The sequence below is a fragment of the Silene latifolia genome, chromosome X (genome assembly GCF_048544455.1).
Source record: "Silene latifolia isolate original U9 population chromosome X, ASM4854445v1, whole genome shotgun sequence".
Taxonomy (NCBI): domain Eukaryota; kingdom Viridiplantae; phylum Streptophyta; class Magnoliopsida; order Caryophyllales; family Caryophyllaceae; genus Silene; species Silene latifolia.
This window is the reverse complement of record NC_133537.1, coordinates 332,144,319-332,151,166: the sequence shown is the minus strand read 5'-3', so window position 1 is coordinate 332,151,166 and position 6,848 is coordinate 332,144,319.

Here is a 6,848-nt window from a genome sequence, read left to right as displayed (position 1 = left end):
TCATTTGAAAGATATTCGCCCCGATCTGAACGGAGTACTTTAACCTTTCTACCCAGTTGGTTCTGTACCCTGTTCTGGTATTCCTTGAATTTCTCAAAGGACTCACTTTTATACTTCATTAAGTAGATATATCCGTATCTACTCAAATAGTCCGTGAAAGTGATAAAATATCTATAGCCATCTCTAGCGGTAATTGACATAGGTCCACAAACATCAGTATGTATGAGTCCTAATAGGTCACTAGCGCGCATTCCAACACCTTTGAAGGAAATTCGAGTCATTTTGTCAATGAGACATGATTCACACTTGCCATATGTAGAAAATTCGAATGCGGGAATGGTCCCATTATCGACGAGTTTCTATACACGTTTCTCATTTATGTGTCCCATTCGACATTGCCATAGATGGGTTTGATCTTTGTCACCAACCTTTAATTTCTTATTATTCATGTGTAATACTTCCGTGGTTTGATCTAAGATGTAAATTCCATTCATGGAAACTGCTTTGCCATAAATCATTTCATAAAAATAAAATACAGCTATTATCCTTTATTGAAAATTCAAAACCGTCTATATCAAGTACGGAAATAGAAATACTGTTCTTAGATAAACTGGGTACATAGTAACAGTTATAAAAATAACTCAAAACCACTAGGGAGTTGGATTACGTATGTTCCTTCGAGACGCTAGACAACTCGTGCTCCATTCCCGACTCGCAGGTCCACATCACCCTTTTCGAGAGGCATGATGTTCTTTAGGTCCTGCAAATAATTACACAGATGAGAACCACAACCAGTATCAATTACCCAAGTTTCAAAACTTGTATGGTTAATCTCAATCATATGAATATAAGATGACATACCAACAGAACGACGCGGCTGCTTTGATGTCCTCACGGTAGACGGGACAGTTCCTCCTCCAATGTCCAGTCTTGTGACAATGGTGGCACTCTATGTCACCGCCCTTGCTCTTTGCCTTGCCCTGTGAGCCACTAGTCTCACCAGGCGCACTCTTACCGTTTCCTGGCTTCTTAAACTTTGGCTTACCTACAGCTAGGTCGCCATGAGCCTTGCCCTTACCCTTACTCTTGTTGTAAATCGTGAGAACATCCTGCTTCATGCTCCCACTCAATTTCATATCCTTCTCGGTCTGTACGAGAAGGGAGTGTAGCTCATGAGGACTCTTTTTCAAGTCATTCATGTAATAGTTCGCCCTGAAAAGGGCAAAACCATCGTGAAGAGAATGAAGCATTCGGTCAATGACAATGCTCTCACTGATTTTACAATTCAGTGCCTCCAGCTTCTCGACATTCTCAATCATGTGAAGAATGTGTGGGCTAACCGGTTGGCCCTTCTGGAGTTTCGCATCAAAAAAGCGACATGTATGCTCATATGTAACGATTCTCGGTGACAATGCTCAATGCTCAAAGAAGCGACAGGTATGGTCAATGACAATGCTCTCACTGATTTTACAGATTTTGTTAGAAGACCGACTCTTCCCGTGGACTTGGGCTTGGATTTTGAAGACGGGATTGGCTAGCCGCTTATCATATATAAATAATGTGTTGTAATTTGACTAAGTTAAGATAATGTTGAACACTTATGTAATATTTTGAATTATTTAACCAGTTAATGACTCGGATATGTATTTTGTCTTCCGCTGTTTTCTATTTTAGACTTTATTATTAAGTCTGGAAAATCCGGGTTGTTACAGATGTTGCTTCTTTCTCCTTGAGCTTGATAAACGGGCACTCTATTGCAAATAAATAAATGACCGAAATCTGTCTATTATTTAAAATTTTTGAAGTTGATTGTAACATAAATATGAAAACACGCATTACCAAGGACACGAAGTGCTAAACATACCAGGTGAAATAGATTGCGTCATTGTGGTAAATATTTACGTCGGCAATTAGTCTGAATGTACAATAAGTTCCAGTCGATGTTTTCGAGAGCTTTGAACATATAGGAAATGGCGAAAGTATTTGATACGGAGTATTTTAGTATTGCAGATGCCTATGAAAGATGTTCAAGTCAGGAAACATATAAACGTGCTCCTCGGATGAAGCCAGGGATAGACCTTGCTTGGTGCTTGCAGTCACTCTTTGAATTTTGGAACTAGATACTCATCCTCCCATGCTAACCCTCCTAACTTCACTATTGCACGTATACACGATCATGGTAGTAGTTGGTATTGAATTTCATAACCATCCAATGTCGTTTGACCAGTAAATCAGTAATCATATGTTCAATTTACGACGCGACTCAATAAATTCGCTCTCAAAACACTCTTTTTGATGTAAATATACACAAAAGACAATCTTGCAAAATAGTATGATCACAAAGAGATTCGTTGTTCTTGACGCATCTTCACCTTAATTGTTATTTGAACAAGTAAAAGTATGTCTTGGCCCGAGTCGGGGCATAAGGGATATGAGTACATCACGACGACGACATGTATCATGCCATCGCACGACAAACCAATGATAATAATGAAATATTGCAAGAGAGGGATTAGACAAGGTGATCCCATGTCACCACTGTTGTTTACTCTTTGCACAGAGTACCTCATTAGGATCTTGGCTTCGGTTACAAATGTTATGGGGTTTAACTATCATCCTCTCTGTAGAGCACTTAGACCGACTCATCTGTGCTTTGCAGATGATTTCTAATGTTCTGCAGGGGGACAAGGCTTCAATTAGCATTATTCTTAGAGCTTTTGCAACATTCTCTATTGCTTCAGGACTGGTTATGAACAGTGAGAAGTCTGATATTTATTTTAATGGCATGAGTAATGAGGATGTTCAGTATGTGTTAGGGGTTTCAGTGTTCAGAGTGTGGGAAATAATCTGTGTACTTCCCTTAATTTAGAAGGATTATAACGAATTTAACAATGATGATCAATGGTCATAAACAAAATACATAAACAAAGTATAAAGGATTTAGAATTAACCTTCGGTTCTAGCAAAATTGGCCTAAGAACAATATCAAAATTGATATTCGCCTATTAGTTTCACCCAAGACGATATGAGATATGCCCCTTGATTATGCTAGAAATCGATCTAAAATTTTCTGTAAAATTTAGTTGTTTTTGTGTTTTTTCCGATGAGAGAGAGAAGGCAAGGTCAAGAAAAAAAATTAAGGTAGAATAATCATCTCCCTTTCTTTCTTATACTGACCGAAATATGGGAGTCAATTAGGAAAGATAAATCTTTCATAATTTCGGCCCATCTGACCGAAATAAGGAGAGTATAATCTCTTTATTTTTGGTCTTTCCAAAAATATATAAAATGTGTTGAATTGTCATCTAGTGAGGATCGAACCCAAGATCTCTTGGTATGTGCACCTTCACTATTACCACTATGACACATTCATCTTGTTGATATTAAATATAACTGATTATATTTAATTACGAATTAACAGATTAATTCTTCCAAGCTAACATTACATACATTTAATTAAATATAACTTATTATATTTAATTTACGAATTGACAGTTAATTCGTCTCAACTAATATTATTTAATTTTCATTAAATAATTATCTCATCAACACATTGGCTAACTATTTAGTCATATTGGGCATCAATGTGATTATATTTCTATAACCACATTTCTCAAACACATCCTATAGGTGTGACCTTTAGGGACCAGTTGATCACCGCCATCTGTATGATAATAACGTCAAACTTTCTAGCAAGCTAACCGTTATTAGGTAAACGTTAATCAACTGATTAAATATACGAAGTATACTCTTGTGAACCTGTAAGAGATTTACAAATGTTATCACACTAATTTGTGGAGGACACAAGCTCCAACACAGAGAGGGGTAAATTCCTTTCAGGTATCTTGGTATTCCAATATCCTATAAAAGAATGGTTGTGGGTGACTGTTCCAGATTAGTTGAGAATGTGGTGTTGAGGATTCGTGGATGGGGAGCCAGAAAGCTTAGCTATGCAGGTCGGGCTAGTACTTGTTCAGGATGTGCTATCACAACTCCATACTTTCTGGTCACGTATTTTCATCATTCTTACTAAATTGTTGGATAAATTGAGCAAATCTATAGGAATTATCTTTGGAGTGGCTCTGAAGATTTTCGTAAGACTTCTCCTGTGGCTTGGGATAGAGTTTGTGTTGACAAGAAATTTGGTGGTCTTGGTATTGTTAATTGCAAACTTTGGAATGTGGCTATGTTGGGTAAGTATATCTGGTGGTTAGCTGATAAGGGAGAAATTCAAAGATGGGAAAACCTAATTTACGGTACAAATATGCAAAACCCAGAAATTTCAAATACAATACCCATAAATTTCAAATATAAAACACGGAAAATCAAAACCCATAAATTAACTGAGAAATTAGAGTTAACAAATTTAACCAAATTTAATGGCTAGCAGAAATTGAAAACCCAGAAATTAGGATCATCAAAACTAACTTAACTCAATAGCTAGCAATTATAAACACGACATTACCGAAGTAGCAGAAATCAAACAATAAAACAAATTAGAAAGAAGAAATAGAAGGACAACTTACATAAATTACTAAAGTGATAGTGGTGATAGATCAACAATCTCTCAAATCTCAATGATTAAGATATTATGACGATATTTTCCGTATTTGTTCTTCGTTTGTTAATGTAGTTTGGTCTCATACTAATAGGGTGAACAATGAGGTTGCTCATGCTCTCGCGCATGTGTCACCGGGTGTAGTTGGTAAAACTGTGTGGATCGATCAGTTGCCGCCGGTAGCTGAAGCTTTGCTTGTTTCGAAGTAATGATTTTACCCACTTTGGGTTTAAAAAAAAAAAAAGATATTATGACGGAAACTTGGGAGAAATTTTAGAGGGGGATTTTTGGGGGAAAATTTTGGGATAAATTAGGTTAAACAAGTGAAAAGAGGGGAAGTAAATGAAAAATCAAAAGCCAACGGAAACTTATAATCGCGGGGGCAAATTCGTCATTTTATAAAAAAATTTCACTTGAAAATGCCATTGAGTGCAAAATATAACCTGAGCTATTAATTTGGGTGTAATTTAAAAAAAAAAATTAAGATAGGAGTAAATGTAAAAAGGTGGATTAAGCGTGCGTGTAATTGATAATTTACTCTTAAAATTAATTAGGGGAATAGTTAATTAGAGAAATATACTAAGTACTGTAAGTAGTAGTTAGCGACGTAGGCGGTAAACTTAGGCGGAAAAAGTTTGAGATTTGTTATTTCTTTTTAGTAAAAAGGGGATGTCAAGTGATTCTCTAAAATAATAATTATTGCATTATTGAAAAATTTAACAACTTTTAATGTATAATTTAATACTAACTTTATTTAATTTTAATGAAAAAATAAAAATTATGAATTTAATAAAAAATATTAGAGTTATAATTATTAAAACATATTTATTGAAAAGATAATTTTATGATACTTATTTCCTAATTTAGGTAGATGCTTTTTGGAGGGAAAACTAAGAGAATTTTTATTCTCTTAGTAGTAGGGTGTATCCCCTACTCCTCCACCACCCTCTTTTCCCCTGTTTTCGCCTTCGACCCATCTCCCACGCAAAAGTACATCTCCCTCTCGTTATCCGCCCTCATCTCACCCAACAGTCTCACTCGAGTAATCACCGCGTTTAGCTCTCCCCTTACACCCTCAAAGATGAACTTGTTCCTCCGTTTCCACAGCGCCCAACATCCTACCATGAACTCTACACAACTCTCCTCTCGCATCTCCTTCAAGGTGGTCTCCACCCACTCCCTCACCCTCTCTCCCCCACCTTCCACCGACACCACCAAACCCAATCCCTTCCAGAATCCCTCCACCCACCCACAGTCCCGAAAAATATGGAGACAAGTCTCCATATTATTATGACAAAACGGACAATACGTGTCACGCCCAGTTAGCCTCTTAGCGATGTTCGCCTTTGTAGCTAAACTGTCGTGACATAATTGCCAGAAAAACACCTTGATACGGGGAAGAACGGGCAGTTTCCATATCTTGCTCCAAAGCCATTTATCTCGAGCGAAGTCCGACTATTCTATCCCGCCATCATCATCAACAAGTAATTTATAGGCCGAGCAAACAGAATATTCACCATCCTTCTCAAAATCCCAACAGCAATCGTTTACTGGTCTCGTTGCACTAATGCGAATATTATAAACTCTCTCCAGTTCGAAGGGTAGAAACAGGGAGCTCACCTTCTGTCGATCCCAGCCCAAGCCATCATCACGCAACAGGTGGGCTACTTTCATCTCCATATCGTTACCCAGCCCAGGAGAAATGACACGTCGAGATTGAGTCTTCGGGATCCAAGGATCCGACCACACCGAAGTGCTCCAACCATCCCCAATTCGCCGTCTCACTCCTCGCATAACAACCTCGCTAGCTTCCTAAATGCTTCTCCAAATATAGCTCAGGTTGTGACCGAGTTCCGCGTCCACTAAAGAACGATCCCCGAAATATTTCCCTTTGAGAACTCGAGCCATAAGGCAAGTATCATTTGTCATTAGTCTCCAATCTTGTTTTCCTAAGAGAGCTTTATTGAACTTAGCGAAATCTCGAAAATCCAACCCTCCACGACACTTTGGCTTGCACATTTTACTCCACGCCACCCACGGCATTTTCCTCCTCCCATTGTCCGATCCCCACCAAAAAGCCGACACCATAGAGCGTAGTTCGTCACAGAATGTCGTCGGGATTTTGAACACACTCATGGCATAGGTGGGCATAGCCTGAGCAACCGCCTTAATCAATGTCTCTTTTCACGCCTTACTAAAGAGCATCCCTCTCCACCCTTGAAGTTGCTTGCTTAGTTTATCCCAGATAATGTTAGTAAGGACTTTTTTCGACTGGCCTATTATCGTAGGG